The sequence below is a fragment of the Anarrhichthys ocellatus genome, unplaced genomic scaffold (assembly GCF_004355925.1).
Source record: "Anarrhichthys ocellatus isolate YVR2014 unplaced genomic scaffold, GSC_Weel_1.0 scaffold158, whole genome shotgun sequence".
NCBI lineage: Eukaryota > Metazoa > Chordata > Actinopteri > Perciformes > Anarhichadidae > Anarrhichthys > Anarrhichthys ocellatus.
The window spans coordinates 85,375-95,598 of record NW_022280188.1 but is presented as its reverse complement, the minus strand read 5'-3'; the positions used below and the strand labels follow the sequence as shown (position 1 = coordinate 95,598).

General features: G+C 45.4%; 1 pseudogene; it reads right to left on the bottom strand.

Annotated features, from left to right (window-relative positions):
- Positions 1 to 6,570: 6,570 nt before the first annotated feature.
- LOC116400257 (uncharacterized) lies at positions 6,571 to 9,802 on the bottom strand (annotated as a pseudogene).
- Positions 9,803 to 10,224: the final 422 nt, after the last annotated feature.

The window sequence follows — 10,224 nt, the reverse complement described above, 5'->3', positions numbered from 1 at the left end:
GCACGATAAGGTGACTCCAACCACACAATAAGATATGCATGCAAGATGCCAACTCTACCACTTGGTCCCCCTTCAGCACAGCACAAAGCCCCACAAGAAAATAAACAGAAAATGGCCCACTCAATTGATTTATTAAGAAGGCACACTAAATCTAATACTGTACATATGGGAAAACAGTGGTTGGCTCTTCTATTGTCTTTGTTTCAAACTAAAAAAAAAGCAATACATTATTATACAAAAAGGAACCTTTACACAAACATTTCATAAAACATGCCAAGTAAAAGTAAGTAATCTACCTTTGTAGACTAGACACCGTCCCCTTCCCTATTTGAAGACATGCCGGTGACTGGAATCTACATTCATAAGAACCATGTTAATATTGTGTTCAGGGGACTAAACCTACGTAAAAACATCTCCGTTCTGCTTCAGCACACCTTTCTTCTTGGCTGATGTGCCGAAGCAATCACTCCAAGTTTTAGTCCCTCAGCAAAAATCAATCTAGCAGATAACACGTGTTTAACCATTATCTCACACACCTTTCATTTAATGCTAGGACCTAAAAAGAATACATCATGTTTCTACAATTTCACTCTTAAAATCATGCTTTTAAACATATTTATAAAAGAAAAGAAAGAGAGCCTACCAAATAAGTCACCAAACAAAGGCTGGCCTCAGCTGCTCCCTCAGGTGTGTCTGAGTTCAGAAGGAAAGGCTCAGGTGAACTTCCCACCCCCTTTTATAGACTCTGCCCCCTGTTGCCTTGGTCCTAATGGTAGGCTGCCTGTTACCTGCCTTCCCACAATAGCAAGACCTCATTGGGTACATCCCAAGTCTCTTAATTGCATCCCCGTTTCCCTCACTTGCATCCTTTCCTTGCGTCTTAGTCCCTCCCACCAGGAATGCATGGAGAGATGCAAGGAAACCATGCGAGGAGAGAGGAAACGAGGAAATATGTTTTAAAAGATTTGAGACGTCCTTTCCTCAGTTGTGTCACATGAAGCAACATCTGTTTCTGATCACAGCTGGATCAGCTGTCAGTCGGCTTTAACAGCTGGAGAGACTTTTGATAAGTTTGTGTCTGTTCACATGATCACTGTACTTAATAATACTAATAAATACACAGTAATCATCACTGTAGAGGTGTTCCTCTCTGTTACATCTTCAACAAACTGTGTTCTGTTTATAAGTGCAGGACCGATTTCTACCGGCAGAATGCGATCGTCTTATTTATGAATTATTTACGTCTGTACGTTTTGAAATTGTGTTTGTGACATCATTATTAAATAACCCAGAATATGATTATTGTTTCTCTTGAACACTGGAGTTAATTTATTAGGCTCCATGTTTCAGGTTAAACTTAAATGATAAAACTCATCAAACACTCAGGAATGATCAGCCTCACGTGACTGAATGAAATAATAAATTATGTAAAAAGTGTTTCATCTCTCCAGCTCTCTCTGACTTTAATTGTATTCATAATAAAAGTTATTGAGGGAAATATCAGATCATAAAAACACAAATCTTTCTAATAAATGAAGAAAGTTGTTTGTGGTCCTTTTGTTGTTCAGACTACAATGAACATTTATTTAAACCAGATGTTGAATCAGAAAACTAATCAAATATAAACTAGAGTTAAATCTCTGATCTGTCTTCACTCTGGTGTTAAACTCCAGTGATGTTTAGAAAAATCACATCAGTCCGATCGGCTGCAGCGTCCAATCACATAACTGATGAACAATGAGGGGGCGTGTCGGCTGTTAAAACACTTCCTGGAAGTCTGTTCTCGTGCGTCCTCACTCATGGATCCTCAGAGATCCTCCATCCAGATCATCCAGGTGTCGAAGCTCAGCAGCACAGAACACAATGCTAGAGGAGGAAATTAGGTGTCATTACTGAGGGCCAACCCCACCTACTGACCATGGATTCCTCCTGACCATGTGTCTATCTGCTCTGCAGGTGCACACCTGTGGCCATAAGCTTATCAGAGGTCAGCTGCCATTGTGTTATTAAATCTATAGCCACAGCATTCTTACCCAGACAGGCCCTGCACTCAGCACTATGGCATTACGAGGGCATGTTATGTGATTCTTGGCGTGGAAGAACATTGGGTTTTTGTTTTATTCCTTATAAAATGTATGCAAATCAAGTTGTGGTAGTAATATGCTAATGAACAGAGCTCTGCACAACTTGCTTCAGCTTCAAGACGAATCTACCAAGACTGGCCCCCATAAGCCCCTTTGTAATTGGAGCATTCTCTGAACTAGTGTCCATGATGCTGTCCATGATGCCTGCATTACAGACAGAAGTCATTCTGAGTGTTCACACTCACTCAGCTTTTACGGCACATCTCAAAGCTGCTGCTGGAGTTGTTGTGGCCAAGTGTCAGTGAACTGGCTGTGATTTTGCTTTGTATGATTTAGGCTGCAAATCAATATTTTATCGACCATATGATGAAATTTTGATTCACATTTGCATATCGTAACAGCAGCAAAGAGGCCTTATTTTTTATCAAATGCTGCTAGGCAGGTTTCATCCGAGGTGGAAATTAACATTCAGCGAGGACTTTCACCCAGAGGTCATTTATCTCAAAGTTAGCTCGAAGTTTTATAACACTAACATTCTTTCAAATTCTAAGTCAACATTTGAATGTGCAGCTTCTCTTTCTGAATGTGCATTCATTCCATTAATTGTGTATTTCTGCACAGTGTCAGACAAAGATCAGGCTACATTCATATTACTAGTGTTTCAGTGGTGCCTGTTACTCATGTGTTCTAAACTAAATTTCCAAAAACTCCAGCGTGTTGTAAAGTCCAAAAGTTCAAAAGAATAGATGTAATCAATTCTAAAATTCACAACATATTTTCCCATTTGTTGGCATTTAGTATTTCAATAATAATATTTTCACTGCAGCAAACAGCTGTTGGCTCTACCGCTTGCCGGCACGCTCTGGTTTTAATGGGGAGTTCTAGCATCAATCTAACCGCACCATGAATAACATTTACATAACCACAATAACATCAAATAAATAAATTATGACCACAAACAGTATTCAACAAGCTTCAATCAAAATCCTCAATAGAAGCTTTGAAATATATAATAATTATTTAATACATTTAGCCAATGCATTACTAAACAAACTGTTTTAAATATTGTTGTGTATCAAAGCCTTTTTTAATGAGAGTGGTTTTAATATGAGATGCATTTAGTTAAGCGCTGTGTGTTTATATTACGATAGCCGGACCAGCGTTCATCATTCTTGCGTACACGGTCTGAGGCATGTGTACGCAGAGTAAGAAAAAATTCAGGTCCAAAGATGTTGATGAATCCTGATTTTGTGCGGAAAACGTTTGTTCAAATTCGTTAACAGATTGCGTCATACACAGCAAAAGCTTGTTGAAGTTGTAAATACCGTAGCATCAATAATAACAAATCTATTTTGTCGGCCCCATATGATGGATCTCTAAAAGGAAAAGTTGAAGCTGAATCTCTGTGGGCTCACACTGAAAGACACAAGCAGTTCTACACCAGAGAGGCTGTGGAGAGGCAAGTTTAAAGTTTTTGACTGACCTGTGGTTATAATAAGAGATGCATATATATTTCATATAGTCGACAGTTTCTAGACTGAAAGCTCTGACAGAAGCTCATTTTCCAGCACATTAGCATGCAGGATGGGGATGGATTTGGTGTATTCTATACGCTTGTTGGGGAAGCTGAGCAACAGGATGATTCTGCAAAACCTCAATGCATCTTGTTAAAAAATAAATCATAACCCACCCTTCCTTCCCTCCCTTCTCTTTTTTGGACTCTGTTCTATACACATCCCTTGTTTCTCCTCCACACTTCCCTTGTCTCCTGTTGTCTCCTGTCCAAATCCTGCTGATCTGCAGTGGCAGTTTATTGCACAATGAAGTAATGTAACCTCGCACAAACACAGGGAGGGAGTAGGGCACACACAGAGGGAGAGGGGGGGATGACACACACATATCAAACTGAACAGCAAGGGAGACTGACATTGGAGCACGCCATGGGGCTGCTAACATGAGGAGTCTGAGGTGAGGCAAAACAAGACAATTACATAACCTTACATTTCAACATAATGCTGTATTTTATAACAGTTAAAAACAGATGAAAATCCGACGGGGAACTTAACTTGCTGTTATACTGCTCAACTCCCCAACTGTATGTACTGTTCATTTGGGTAGATGTTTGCCCAATTTTACCGCTTCATACTGCAGCTTTTTAATGTTGGTAATCCTCTCAGAAAGATGCTGGAGCTCCTGAAAGCCTGTTCTTGACCAGATACCCTCCGAATAACACAAAGGGGAAGCAAAAAGGCATCTTTTTGGACAAGCTAGCCAACCTTTCCCTCGAAAGCCACATGTCAAAATATACGATCATTTTTCCAACGGTTTACTGTATTCAATTCAATTGAATTTATTTTGTATAGCCCAAAATCACAAATTTGCCTCAGAGGGCTTAAAATCTGTACACATGCGTTGCATGATGTAAGGTTATGTGTACTGGTCAGAGGATTGGGTCACTTGACATTGCGAACAGTGAGGGGTGATCAGTAGGTCTAGTGCCTACCCAAGCTTTCTACACTTAAGAGGTAATCCAGAAGATGATAATTGAGTTGGCTGCATCTAAGCTGTCAAGAAAGGCCTTGTTCAAAGCTCGAACAAAAAGATGCAGCAGTGAACAGAACTCACTGGACACACTTTGAACACATGAACACATGAAGGCTGACTTATTATGGTCTTGTTTTACTTGGGATCTGCTTCCTCACAACTGAAACATTTTGTATGGTCTTGCTTTGCCGACTCAGTCTTTACATTTAGGTGTGATGGGAGCAAAAAACACCCCAAAACGGGTTCAGAGGGTTAAACGTTGTCACTTAGTGCATGTTCATCTCATGATGCAACTGTTGCACACTTAAATATATAGTACGTATGATCTTGCAATGCTCTTCTGTCTTCAAAGAAGAACTAAACCCTCTGTACAAATATACATAAAGACTGACCTCCTCAGGTTGAACACTGGCTATTGAACCTGGTTTCTGCTCATCTATAATGTCCTCGTGAATCTATGAAATGCGTACTCTATTTAAAATGCTGCTTCAGTACTCTTTGTGTGAACCCTTGGCGGCAGGACTGGTGGCTGGTTGGTCCAACCTCAATGGAACAAAAAGACAAAACTATCAGACTAATGTTCTTTCTTGCACACTTGCAAATCCATTGTTCACTAACAAGGACCACGGCAATAACAGTATAGGTTTCGAGAGGTTTATTTCGTAATGGAATGATAGTTAGGTTTAGGAAGCGGAAGGGGTCGAGGGATGAAGGGATGTAGGGTAGGGGTAGAGGGATGAAGGGATGTAGGGTAGGGGTAGAGGTAGAGGGATGTAGGGTAGGGGTAGGGGTAGAGAGATGAAGGGATGTAGGGTAGAGGGATGAAGGGATGTAGTGTAGGGATCGAGGTAGAGAGATGAAAGGAGGTAGGGTAGGGATAGAGGTAGAGGGATGAAGGGATGTGATGGGGGACCGTTGGTGTCCGGCGGCTGGTGGGAACGGAGACTGTTGCGTGGGGCCATCTCTTAGGAAGCTCTGGCGCTGCAGAGTCCCCAAAGATAGCTTCATGAGGACAGATGCCGGTGAGCGTTTCTGATGTCATTCAGGTTGAAGCGGATGTAGGAGAGGTACGCGGTGGAAGACCAGCAACCAAGAATCTTAATGATGTAGTCTGGAATTCCTTGACTCAAGGCGGCTGAGGCGGCACCGATGCGGAAACTCGGGGGGTATTCCTGATCTGGCTAATATATAGCGGAAGTGGTGGTGGAACCAGGACCGCGTGGCCCCGTTGCCTGTTTCGGTGATGAAAAGGGGATCTTGCGGAGAAGTCTTGAGATTAAGTAATCGCGGATGGGTTCATACGGACTCAGGTATGTGTCTAGTCGGAAGAGGTAGATAGGCTGAGACGGACCGAACTGGTTGGTCTTGCTGCATTTGAGGTGATAAATGACTGTCAGGAGGATGAATTGAGATGTCGGACATGGTGGCATGTCGTGACGGATTGTGGTCGGAGTTTGATGGTGGTGAACTTGGAGCAGCGAAGGAAGCCGAAGAAAGCCAGCAAGAACATGGACTCGAGTACTTTGTCCGTGAAGGGAGAGAGGTAGCCTGAGCGGAGAGTATGGATGCAACGGGTGAGAAGGTCCGAGGTGAGGGGCGTTTAGGCATAGGCTGTGGTTCGTCTTTACGGAGACCTTTGAGTAACATCGCTAAATGCGAGTAGGTGGAGGCTGGGCACGGCGTTCCTGAGGACAGTTTTGTGAAAAAGTTAATTCCGCTTATGTATACCCGTCTAGTGGAGGACTTTATCTTAAGGAGGGAATGGGCAAATGTAATGAAGCTTGTGAGGGTAGGATGTCGAGTGATGGGAAGGGAAGGTTAAAAGAGCTGTGAAAAGCTTTGAAGCGTTTCCATCCGGTGAAGTACGACAAGAGTGTTTGAGGGGCGACGCTGTTGAGGATGGCATTTTGAGAGGCGGAGATTAGGTGTTCCAGTTGCGGGGTCAGTTGAAGATGGTGGCTGAAAACGGTGTGACCGGAGTCGGCAGAAGGTCTGAGGTTGGTGCTAATTGTCTGAATTTCTGGAATGAGAAACGGGAGAGTGAATCAGCGATGGAGTTGTAGTGACCTGGGATGTGGGAGGCTCGGATGATGAACTGGTGCTGGGCTGAAACCAAGGTTAGTCTCCGCATGAACATCATTATGTCTAGAAAATGTGACCGTCCTTTATTGATGATGTCTACGACGGCGCTGTTGTCCGAGTAGACAGCAATGGTCTTTGTTGACCATTCATGCCCCCAAAGAATGGCTCCTACAACTATTGGATACATTTCAGAGATTGCGGAGGAAGGAGTAAGGGATGAGAATTCGGGCGGCCATGCGGCTGAGAAACTTGTCACCATAGAGGCCGCCAAAACCGATTGAGGGTGCTGCGTCTGTGTACAGCTGGATGTCTTCAGGCTTGGTGATGTGCTCATCGTAGAAGAAAGAGATGCCATTCCAAAAGGAGAGGAACTGGTACCATAGCTTTAGCTCTGTCTTGCAAGCTTTGTCGAGTGTGACGTGGTCGTGGAGCTTTGTGACAGAGGAGGCGACTGAAAGGAGGTGTGACAAGAAAGATCGGCCTTGGGGGATGATGCGGATGGCGTAGTTGAGGTGGCCTAAAAGCGAGAGGAGTTGGTGTTTGGTGCATTCGGGGGCCAGGAGGAAATTAGAGATGAGTAATGAAATCCGGTTGATTTTCTCGGTAGGTAGGGATGCTTGGAGTGAGACGGAGTCAAGGGTGATGCCGAGGAATTCCAGGGATGTACTGGGACCTGCGGTTTTCTCTGCGGAGAGGGGAACACCGAGTTCCTGGAACACGGCGGTTAGAGTGTGGAGGCCGAGTGCTGGGGGAGAGGAAGGTGGCGTGACGATGAGGAAGTCGTCTAGGAGGTGGATGACGTACGGGAGTTTATGGACGTTGATCAGGATCCAGCAGAGTGCCTCGGAAAGGCAATCGAAAATGTTTGGGCTGCTCTTACACCTGAAAGTCAGGCGCACCGAGAAGTAATAAGCACCCTTCCAGAGGACACCGAAAAGGGGCCAGAAGTCGGGGTGGATGGGAAGTACTTTAAAGGCACTTGTGATGTCTGCATTAGACAACCAGGCTCCTGGACCAGCAAGGCGAATGAGGGATGCGGCATGGTCGATAGTGGTGTACTGCATGGAGTAGTCCGGGCTGGGGATTAGGCTGTTTATGCTTGGAACTGTGGAGCCGTGGGGGGAAGAGAGGTCTATAATAATCTCTTTTTGCCTGAATATTTTCTAGTAGCGATGCCGATTGGACTGATTCTAAATATAGGGTAAGGTGGGCTAGTGAATGGGCCTATCAGTCTTTGACTTCCTGAGCCAGGAGCTTGTCGACTGTGTGGGGTTCGGAGATGGCTGATTGCAAATTTTTACAAGTGAAGGAAGATTCTGGCTTCCGTGGAAGCCGTGGGTGAGACCCTGGATGAGGAAGCTTGTGAACTGGTGGTCTGGGTGAGTTTTAAGGGTGGAAGCTAGGGCGTGGATGTTGATTGGTGTGTTGAGGTACTTACACTTGCTGTGCTTTGTTGGTTGATGGGGACAGGTTGGTCTTGCATGGGCCCCCCACCGCAGAAGGAGCAGGTGTGGAGAAAACGGCAGCTGGAGGATTGGCATCCTAGGTCGTTGAAGTTATTGCACAACATTCTCCCGCCCTGGTAGAGGATTGGTCTACCTCTTTTGTCCATACCTCTGGGGGGACCGCCGGAGGTGGTTGGCTGGTTGATTTCTGGCTCAGGGGTGATGGATGGTGGGGGAAGTAATGGAGGCAGGCTGCGGTAAACAGGGGGGGCTTCGTTTGCGGGAAGCTGGGGTGGTGGGCAGGGGTGCTGCAAGGGTGTATGTAGAGGCCGGATGGCAGGGTGCGCCGCAGTGCTCGCAATTTAGAGAGGCACGAGCTGCTAAAACTCTGCAGTACAGTTCTGGGTCGAGTGTTCCCCAGTATGTTCCCTGGTTGAACTGCTGCACACGACCGGCGGCTTCGGATGTGAATAGGAAGTGGTAGGTGTAGAACCCATTACCGCCGAACCGCAAGGCTAGGTTGAGTATAAGTGCCATGTAGTCATCCAACTCGGCCCTGCGGTCGGGGAAAACAGAGCAGATGATATCACGGTATAGGGAAAAAGAGTAGGCAAATTCGGTCATGGTGAGTTCCTTGGATCGAGTGGGGAGTGGCTGTTTGAGTTCAATGGGTCCGAAAGCGGTGATTAATTCCCTCTGGATATGGTGATTGCAGGTGGATGGATGAATGAGTTGGGCAAGGTTGATGTAGTTACCTGTGAGAATCTGTTGTCTGAGCGTATGTGGCACAGGGGATGGTCGGGCGGATGCTGAAGGCCCTGTTGGGGGTAGTGCTGTGGCTAATGTATAGCTGGTGGGTGGAGGAAGATGAGTCGGAAGGAAGCTGGGGTTGGTTGCTGGTGGACTTGTGGAAAAAGGGGGTGCATTTAAAAAGGGATGATTAGTTACGTATGGGTTATGGGGAGGGGAAGGGTAGGGGAAGAGAGGGGGGAAAGCAGAGATAGGAGGAAATGCAGAGATTTGGCTGTTGGTTCTGCCGTAGAATCCTGCTGTTGGAGCATTCTGTGCAGCTAAGGTAGCCGATGTTGAGTTGGAAGGAAAGGCAGGAGCGAGGGAAGAGGGAAAGATGCTGGGATGAAAGGAAGCATGTGCGTGGGTTGGAAGTGCAGAATGGGGAAAAGAGACTTCAGGGTGAGGTATCCCTGATGCAATACGACCTGGTCCACTGGAGGGGCTGGTGTGTGTGACTGGGCTTGTCTGGCTGTGTTGACGTAGCCAGACTGGGCTTGCTTGCTTATCTGTCGGACTGGTGGAAATGGATATTGAGTTGGGTGAGTGCGTTCTTCAGTCGAGCGACTGTCCACTCGGAAATGCTGGATGTATGGGGGGCATCGGAGTGTTGGCATGGAGGAGGGTCGCTCTGGTTTTGGCCGTTGTTCGAGTGGCTGGATCTCGAGCGGGTGGAAGAGCGGCATTGTGGAGGGACGTGCGAGGATAGATGTTGGGAGCTGCGGGGGTCGTGGATGGTAGATCTCAGCCGAGTTTGCTGTGAGAGATAATGGGAGACGGTGCCGTCTCCGGGACTTCAGGAGAATCGTCTTCGAAGAGGTCGTTGTCAGAAGGAGTGAAGGAGATCTCCAGGTCCATGTTGTGAAATACGTGGTCTCGGCTCGGGAATCGCACGTCATGAGAGAACGGAGTCGAAGAGGAAGTGAACAGGTTCGTTGAGTTTAAATACCTGTGCAGGGGAAATGAGCCGTGTTCTGGGCGTGGTCCCGTTCCTGAACTAAGTTTATGAAACTAAATTTATTTGCAATATCTATTAATGAAACTATATTTACATAATTGTAAACAGATGACAGCTTCTTCTCAAGTACACATTTATTTGATCTAGACTAAGAAAATTAAATGAATTGTCTGATCTTAAAGCTTTCATAAACTCACATTGACCCTGAAACACAAGTTGAGTTGTATACACTGTTACAAAGAACAGATAATGATATTAGTATTGTTTTTGTTCTCCAAATATTAAGCAACATATGTCACTTTATAAACTGTTATTGAGTCAT